Raw genomic sequence first — 9950 nt, 5'->3', positions numbered from 1 at the left:
TTCCGCCTACTTAAGCCTTCGTCGATAATAGTTCCAGTACCGAGAGCCACGATACGGAAAACCTTCCAGTGACGCCGCCGCCGCCAATCCCATCTCGGGGGATTCAGGAGATCGCCTCCGGCACCCTGCCGGAGAGGGGAATCATCTCCCGGAGGACTCTTCACCGCCATGGTCGCCTCCGGAGTGATGTGTGAGTAGTTCACCCCTGGACTATGGGTCCATAGCAGTAGCTAGATGGTCGTATTCTCCTAATTGTGCTATCATTGTTGGATCTTGTGAGCTGCCTAACATGATCAAGATCATCTATTTGTAATGCTACATGTTGCGTTTGTTGGGATCCGATGAATATGGAATACTATGCTATGTTGATTATCAATCTATCTATGTGTTGTTTATGATCTTGCATGCTCTCCGTTGCTAGTAGAGGCTCCGGCCAAGTTGATACTTGTAACTCCAAGAGGGAGTATTTATGCTCGATAGTGGGTTCATGTCTCCATTAAATGCGGGAGTGACGACGCAACCCCTAAGGTTGTGGATGTGTTGTTGCCACTAGGGATAAAACATCAATGCTATGTCTAAGGATGTATTTGTTGATTACATTACACACCATACTTAATGCAATTGTCCGTTGTTTGCAACTTAATACTGGAGGGGTTCGGATGATAACCTGAAGGTGGACTTTTTAGGCATAGATGCATGCTGGATAGCGGTCTATGTACTTTGTCGTAATGCCCAATTGAATTTCACAATACTCATCATAACATGTATGTGCATGGTCATGCCTTCTTTATTTGTCTATTGCCCAACTGTAATTTGTTCACCCAACATGCTACTTATCTTATGGGAGAGACACCACTAGTGAACTGTGGACCCCGGTCCATTCTTTACATCAAATACAATATACTGCAATACTCGTTCTACTGTTCTTTGCAAACATCATCATCCACACTATACATCTAATCCTTTGTTACAGCAAGCCAGTGAGATTGACAACCTCACTCTCACGTTGGGGCAAAGTAATTTGGTTGTGTTGTGCAGGTTCCACGTTGGTGCCGGCATCCCTGGTGTTGCGCCGCACTGCACTCCGCCGCCATCAACTTTCGACGTGCTTCTTGGCTCCTACTGGTTCGATAAACCTTGGTTTCTTACTAAGGGAAAACTTGCTGCTGTACGCATCACACCTTCCTCTTGGGGTTCCCAACGGACGCGTGCTGTACGCGTATCAAGCTCTTTTTCTGGCGCCGTTGCCGGGGAGATCAAGACACACCGCAAGGGGAGTCTCCACCTCCAATCTCTTTATTTTGTTTTTGTCTTGCTTTATTTTATTTACTACTTTGTTTGCTGCACTAAAACAAAACACACAAAAATTAGTTGCTAGTTTTACTTTATTTACTATCTTGTTCTCCATATTAAAAACACAAAAAAATTAGTTACTTGCATTTACTTTATCTAGTTTGCTTTATTTACTACTAGGAAAAATACCCGTGCGTTGCATCGGAAGAAACAGATACTCAAACGCCTGAGCAAATCCACCTCTCCTCTTTCCCACCATCATTGATGGTGGTCATATTTTCTTCTATTCATGAAGAACATAATCAATTGTACTCATAAGATTGGATTGCAAGCCCCTTCCTGCAGAGACCTATAATACTAAAGACATGTGATGATGGTGGGACCCATCTTTAAATTATACTATTTGGGTCTGAATCAAAATGAATTTGAAGCTATCACACATACAATATTCTCCTAACGGCCAAAACAAATTTTTAACATAGATATGCGGATCACAAATTGGTGAGGAAACATATTTACAATTCACAAAAAATATCAACAAATTTAATTGGCTAATGTGGAATAACATTTTAAACCATATGAAAATTATGCCTCCAAAAAAAATCTAAATGAACTGGTCCGGCCGGACACACTCCTACTCTATGGATATTTCAATGACTTGTGGACATGGTGTCATCAACAATAGTAGTAGTCTAGTAGAGAGGACAATTCTTCGCAATAAGTACGAGGCAACTGAAAATGGTGTCTACACTAAAAATCTACACTAAGAAGAAAACAAAATCTGGTTCAATTATTTTAGCAATTTTTTTTTTTGCTTTGGCAGGGTACTTGTACATGTAACTTCTCAAGAAGACACTTCTACAGATAATTGTCTACTGGTACTGATCATTATTTCCATGGCTAGATATTGGGTGATCACATGTCCTTGCTATATATGCACGCTGTGAACTCATACTAGTGGTTGAGGCGCCCCATGGGGCGCCTCCTCACCGGTCATGTGCGCCCAAATTCACTACAATGGCAGATGTACATTACAGTCACATGCAAAATATAATTTAATGACAATGGTCAAATATTCAGCCAAGGATAAAACCCCAAATTTATATTTCAATTCCGCAAAATGCAATCAGCAGGCGGATGTTAAAAGTCAAAGGCAAACCTATGGCCTATGATAGAACACAGCCTGACCTCAAATTTTGAACTTTAAAGTTGCAGCGTACAAGATTGATTTACAATTTTGAAGTAAATGGCTATTCTAGTGAGATGAGTTAGACCACCACTTTCTGTTACATGTTAAGCTGCTCTTGCTGTTAGTTTATTGCCACCAACTAAATCTATGTATGATTTAATCCTTGGCACCAAATGGAGTTTCTTCCTTCAATAGAATAGTGATTTATGATCTGAAAAATAGAACCAATAAACCACATGAATATTAGTTTTATTCAGAAGTATAAAATTATGCTCATTATATTGCAATGCCTACTAAAATGGCAGCTTACATCAAGATTTATTCTTAGCAAGATTGGACTCCGCCTCTTACAGTACAACAATCTGCTTCATTTATTTGAACTTATAGGAACGTCCGAGCGCTATTCTAGTGATCCTTACCTATTTTTCTTTGTGCACAAATATTATTTGGCATGATATGGAGGTGGGTACATATATTTGTTCAAGTTTGAACGCTAGCAATTGCAACTCCCTACAGAACCTTCTCTACGACAAATTCATATCAGATTACGTATATCCTCTATCTGTGTATACATACACTACTCATATCGGAAACATGCGAGCGATTGTGGATAGAGTTTCGCTGGGTTGTGGCCTCTTTTTTCCTCTTTGTGGTCATTTATTTTCCTTCCTCACCGAGCCAACTACACAACGACACGTGGTCCAACGAGTAGATCTGAAGCGAGGTCAGCACTCGCCAGGTGAATATCGTGGAGAGCCCTGGCATATGGCAAAGCATTGACGCACTTGCTTGTTCTCAATGATAAACAAGATGAGTAACACATCTATGATATATCCCAGCAAGAGAACATTAGTTAGTTTTCTTTGCTGGACTACAAAACACAAAGTGTATAGACTTTTCTTGATCTTTGTAAAAGAAAACCTTTGGTTTATCTTATCTACAGGGTAGTTCTTAACTGCTAGCGGTGTTTAAAAAATAATGTTCATTTTCATTTAGAAATGAAGGGCAAGTTAATCATGCATGTAAATGCTTTTGAAAACCTCATGAGTTTCAAATAGCATGTTGTGTTAAAGTCAATTGTTGAAAAATGATTATAAGCTTTCCAAGAAAATATTAGCAGTCATTTCCTAATAAAACCAATTAACCAGAGGAATATAACACAATGTCCAGAATGAAGCTGAAACACAGCTGTAAGAAAATCTTAATCGAGGCGGTTGCAAGCCAGACACACACTTTGAAATAAGTCAGTACAACACAAAAACTTACTTGGGGGAAAACATTAAGAGCATCAAGGCAGCAACAGCAGCATGTGTGGCAACAGCATCCAGTACATGCATCAGCAGCAAGATTGGTCAGCCCATCCAAGATTCTGAAACCAACACCAGTAACAGCATCGCAGCATCCTGCAAGAGTCCATTATCCAGTAAAAATCAGGAAATTTAATCTGCTATCATTAGAGAAGTGCATTAGAGATTGAGTCAGTTAGTAGAGGTACAGTTAGGATCCTAGTCAATTTTGTCGGTAATTGGTTCACATGTCCCTACATACAGATGGGAATTGTATCTCCTACAACTATAACAAGAATTTGTTCTCTTTTGCTCATCAAATTTCTCACTCTCTTTATGGAATTTTTTAGCTTAAGATAAGGATCAAATTATATCACCAGTCTCACAGGTACATTACTAAGCAGGTATAAGTGAAGTGGAAAACGACACATCCAAAAAGTGGGAACTGCGAAGAGCATTTAGTGAAGGGGGTAAATTATACAAAACTTGTTCAGTGAACCACTATGTAGTATGAAAATATTCTGATGGAAGGTTATATTCAGTCATATCTTATGGAGGCTTCCTAGAACTGAGCAATTAACTGAAGCGATATATATACACACAATATGAATAGGAACATCATTAGATTTTTCATCCAATCAAGAACCAAGAACTATACAAAAAGCTAAAAACTAAATCAAAACGAGAACCATGCAAATTTTACCTAGATGCAGAAGAGTCTACAAAAATGTTCCTAGGACAAGCAACATGTAGCTAAGAAATTATAAGGAGAGGACAAACCTAGAGATAAGGCTTGGCAATACTGCATATCCTAGATAAGTACATAGTATACAAACTATACTATTCCTTGAATGCATCCCTGCAAATGAACCAATAAAGAACATCGACCAGAAGAATATGTAAGATTGCAGAAAAAACTTCATATCTAACTCCACGATGTACGAACTTTATTTCTCCTTCAATAGCTTCCTGGATATGAGTTAATAAAGTGCTCCAACATCATACCTATATTGAGAGAGGATCTTTGTTTCCTTTCTCAAGCTAGATCAATTCTTTGTTTGTAGTTGCCTTCACTCACAAGCGGAAGATCCCCTCAAAATGTCCTGCAAGTTCATTCCAAATCAAATTTGACGAGGTAAAAGAGGAGAAGAGACGCAAAGGTAATAAAGAAGATAGAGTAACCTGAAAAGTGAAGCATAGGTGGATGAGGTAGGTGACAGGGGCTATCACCAGGATGCGTTATGTTGAGGTCATCATCCTGGATCCTACCTCCTGCATTTACCCATAAGGCTCCACTGCAACCATTACTTCATTCAAAGATAGCTCATTTTCTGTAAATTTTACACTTCATTAATGCTCCGCAGCCAACATACAGAGGGACGATGCCGCACATTTTAGTATTTTAAAGGTGATGGACAATTAGATATAACTGAAAAAGATTATTTGTTTGTACAGTTAATTGGCGTGATATCTTAGTTTGCCTAATTATAGCGCTAGGAGCACAACCGCTCTGAAGTCACATATCCATCACAAAACTCTAATGAGTAGCAAAAAAATGCCGCTTAAGCCAGGCACAAAGGAGAACTGAAGAACAGAGACTAAAAACTCACCACAATAACCACCCAATTGCGGCCATGGGCAGGGGGCGGCCACGGATAACATTTGCTCGCTCGCCAGGGCCGTGTGCTCATCGATGTGTGTGCATTCATGAAACCTGAAATTAATATTTTCAGTTGTAAGAAACAAAAGAACTAATATGTAGAGGACACTACCAAACAATGTATATGCGATTCTTTGCATCCCAACAATTACTGAAACCAAAAAAAAAACATGGTGTACGTTTACAGCTCATTTCATTCTTTGTGTGACATCAGTTTATAGATGAATTTCCTATACAGGTTGTACCCAGTACGCAGCAGTTAAAACACAATTATTTATGCTAATCGGAGAGTCCACATAGGAAAATGAAATTGCAGCCAACTCACAACCGTTCATTGGTTGTGTTACCTGCATATTTTCTGATTACCAAATAAATCAGAATTGCATGATATAATTGGATCCCACATGGGAAAAGAAAATTGCATGACATAATTTGCTCATCCTTATCATCCATTTCACCAACTAAATCAAGAAACAGAGAGACAATACAAATAATTTCACCAGCCAAAATTTCGAATTACAGCCTATAACAACATCACCAAGCCTAAAACCAAAAGTAAATCACACTCAATCTGGATCCTTCAATCACTATACATATCCGTAACACGATGGAAAGAAGAAAAAAATCAAATTATAACTCGAATCCAACGGTTTAATCGAGCTTCCGGTTCAATAATCGTATTTCCACATCTACAGCTAGCACATCTCCTAAGCTGAGTCAAATAGAGGGGAAACGCTCAAACAGACGGGAAGAGAGAGGAACATGGGCGAGGAGTTTGCACAGTTCTCACCAGCAGAGGTTGCAGCAATGTTGAGAAATGAGTGGGGAGGAGATGAGTCAGCAGGACGACGGAGGGGCACGGCCGGTTGCGTCATCTTGTTGCCAGCCACAATCACCTAGCTAGAACGTCCAGCCTGCAGCGCACTCGTGACGTACCCCGTTGCAGCAGTCTCCCGCCACAGATGCCTCCTTGCCGCGGCCTCCCCACTTCCCCCTCCACTGAAGATCCTCCGCCGGCGCGATCTGCCGCAACACCATCTCGTACAAAGCTTCATCGGTCACAACACTGGCCGGCCCCCATCCACGAGACCCGCCCGCAAGAAACGCTCCTGGTTCTTGTCCTCCAAGCAGGCCGAGGCCGCAACCGCAGCGGCGATCGACCACCACGACGTCGTGGAGCACTGGCCAGGCCGCTAGAGGAGAGAAGAGGGAGATCAGTGGGCGGCTTGAGCCTTGAGGGCGTCGGTGGGTGACTGGAGGGGACGATTGGAGGGTGTCGGGGCAAGCGGGGAAAGGGTTCGGAGGCCGACGCAAATCAAGAGGGCGAGCGCTCTGGGGGTGGCGGCTAGGGTTTCCGTCGGGGTGGTTTTGTTTCACGCTGCAACGGACGAGATGGACGCGGAGCTTCGTCGCAAATTGAACGGTCGAGATGCTTTTGCCAACAACCCAGCCCCTGCGCACCACGTGGATAGCGCGAGAGGTCGCCCCACCCACTCGCACTTGCTTATTCTCAATACGTAATATCCGAATCCTTGTGTGGTTCCCTAACTTGTGTGAACTGAAAGCAAAACTATGTGGCAGCTAGATGAGAATTAGAGGAATTAATTAATCGGATGCAGTGGTGACGTACAAAAAAGGCAAGCATGGCTGCACGACTGCACTGGCACTTTCTTACATGTATCTATATTCTATTCCCTCTCCTATCCATCGTCCTGTTCTTCTACCTCAGCAAACGAGGACGAGGAGGGGTAGTGGCTCCATGGCCGCCGGTGCACCTCTCCCTTGTTGGGCTCGCCATGGTGGTCGTCTTCTCCGCCAACGCATCACGCTCAAGGTGACTTCGCAACCCGTCCATCACCCGCATGCTATGCCTGGCGACCTGGTCATCCCCAAGGGCCCCCACCGGATCGTCGACCATCCGGCTGCTCCCGGTGCATGCACTCCTTCGCGCCGGGCAGTGGAGGAGGTGGTCAGCAGCCACGTCCGGGGCCAAACACAAAAGCCGACACGGCGGAAGTACGTCGCCGGCTCATCCGTACGCGTCATCATCGGGAGCGAGGTAAGGACCGGGCCACGTTCCTAACGCCGCTAGGACGCAGGGCGAAGATGGTGGCCAATATGTGCTTGCCGGACTTCTAACACTCGTCGCGCCCGGCGCCGAGGCCTGATTAATTTGTTCCGCTAGTCCGCACTCCGCAGCACATCACCATGTGCGTATGTTTGTAATTTGGCATCGATCGGTACCATCTCGCATACGTATATCGAACATGTTTCATGTTCCTCGGTTCGTCCTCGATCGACCTTGAAGGCGGAATCATCCTTGGACGGACGCCCCATAAGTCATCGAAAAGTTCCGTTGCTCGTCGTTTAGCATGGATGCATAGGGGAGCGCCCGCCGAGTCGAAGTTCTTGCAAACGTCTTCCTCGATGGCGCTCGGGTTCCTAGTAAGTTGATCGATTGCCGACTCCCGGCGAATATTCTCACGAGTTGTTCGATGGATTGCTAGGTCGGCAAGTGTGAAGTGTATATCTAAGCGTTTTGACGTGTACCTGGAGACCTAACCTGATAGTACCCAATCGTATCTGGACGTCGATTTGGAGATCTAACCTGATACTGATACGTACTCAATCGTGACTCTAGGCAAGGAACAAAACGTGACAAGCGACATACGGAACGACGGACCACGAAACAACGGACGAAACCAACAATGACGGACCAAACCGCGGAAACGCTTCTCCCTTTATTATTAGGTATAGATTGCTAAAATGGGTACTCCTGAAAATACTAAGTTGTGTGACTTCACAAACATAAATAATAATGATTTCTTATGCACACCTATTGCTCCACCTGCTACTACAGCAGAATTCTTTGAAATTAAACCTGCTTTATCGAATCTTGTTATGAGAGAGCAATTTTCTGGTGTTAGTTCTAATGATGCTGCTGCCCATCTTAATAATTTTGTTGAACTATGTGAGATGCAAAAGTATAAGGATGTAGATGGTGACGTTATAAAATTAAAATTGTTTCCTTTCTCATTAAGAGGAAGAGCTAAAGATTGGTTTCTATCTTTGCCTAAGAATAGTATTGATTCATGGACTAAATGTAAGGATGCTTTCATTGGTAGATATTATCCTCTTGCTAAAATTATATCTTTGAGAAGTAGCATAATGAATTTTAAACAATTGGATAATGAGCATGTTTCTCAAGCATGGGAAAGAATGAAATCTTTGGTTAAAAATTTCCCAACCCATGGATCGACTACTTGGATGATCATCCAAACCTTTTATGCAGGATTGAATTTTTCTTCGTGGAACTTATTGGATTCAGCTACTGGAGGTACCTTTATGTCCATCACTCTAGGCGCCGCAACAAAGCTTCTTGATAATATGATGGTTAATTACTCCGAATGGCACACGGAAAGAGCTCCACAAGGTAAGAAGGTAAATTCTGTCGAAGAAACCTCTTCCTTGAGTGATAAGATTGATGCTATTATGTCTATGCTTGTGAATGGTAGGACTAATGTTGATCCTAATAATGTTCCTTTAGCTTCATTGGTTTCCCAAGAAGAACATGTTGATGTGAACTTCATTAAAAATAATAATTTCAACAACAATGTTTATCGGAACAATTCTAGTAACAACTATAGGCCATATCCTTATAATAATGGTAACGGTTATGGTAATTCTTATGGGAATTCTTACAACAATAATAGGAATACACCCCCTGGACTTGAAGCCATGCTTAAAGAATTTATTAGTACACAAACTGCTTTTAACAAATCTGTTGAAGAAAAGCTTGGGAAAATTGATATACTTGCTTCTAAAGTTGATAGTCTTGCTGCTGATGTTGATCTTTTGAAATCAAAAGTTATGCCTAATGTAGATAAAAATATTAATTCATTTTCTACAGCAAACGCCATCCAAGTTAAAATTAATGAGAATATAAGATTAATGGCTGAATTGCGTGCTAGGTGGGAAAAAGAAGAAAATGCTAAAGAAGACAATATAGCTAAAGTTTGGACTATTACCACCACTAGTAATGCTAATGCTCCACATGTTGCTGCACCTCCTACTATCAATGGTAAAATAATTGGTGTTGGCAATGTTTCTATTCCTAATGCAAAGCTTGCAAAACTACCGGAACCTGCTAAAACTGCTTGTGATAAAACTGCTGAATTTTTTTCCAACATTGGGGACAATGATCCCATTGCTTTAGATTATAATGGTTTGGATTTTGATGATTGTCACATCTCTGAAGTTATAAAGTTCTTACAAAAACTTGCTAAGAGTCCTAATGCTAGTGCTATAAATTTGGCCTTTACAAAACATATTACAAATGCTCTCATAAAAGCTAGAGAAGAGAAATTAAATCGTGAAGCTTCTATTCCTAGGAAGTTAGAGGATGGTTGGGAACCCATCATTAAGATGAAGGTCAATGACTTTGATTGTAATGCTTTATGTGATCTTGGTGCATGTATTTCCGTTATGCCTAGAAAAATCTATAACATGCTTGACTTGCCAC

General features: G+C 41.7%; 1 long non-coding RNA gene across 2 annotated transcripts; it reads right to left on the bottom strand.

The window, feature by feature from the left end:
- Positions 1 to 2379: 2379 nt before the first annotated feature.
- LOC124708320 lies at positions 2380 to 6746 on the bottom strand. Of its 2 annotated transcripts, XR_007005099.1 has the most exons (7): positions 6219 to 6746; positions 5379 to 5482; positions 4951 to 5099; positions 4774 to 4871; positions 4549 to 4627; positions 3749 to 3885; positions 2380 to 2693 (listed from the first exon to the last, which is right to left on the bottom strand). It is a non-coding gene; the product is annotated as an uncharacterized LOC124708320 (long non-coding RNA). The 2 variants fall into 2 exon arrangements; XR_007005100.1 differs by lacking the exon at positions 4549 to 4627.
- Between the last annotated feature and the right edge of the window lie 3204 nt (positions 6747 to 9950).

This window comes from Lolium rigidum, chromosome 4 (assembly GCF_022539505.1).
Source record: "Lolium rigidum isolate FL_2022 chromosome 4, APGP_CSIRO_Lrig_0.1, whole genome shotgun sequence".
NCBI classification, from domain to species: domain Eukaryota; kingdom Viridiplantae; phylum Streptophyta; class Magnoliopsida; order Poales; family Poaceae; genus Lolium; species Lolium rigidum.
Note: the sequence above shows the minus strand (reverse complement) of the source record. Positions and strands in the feature narration are given on the sequence as shown.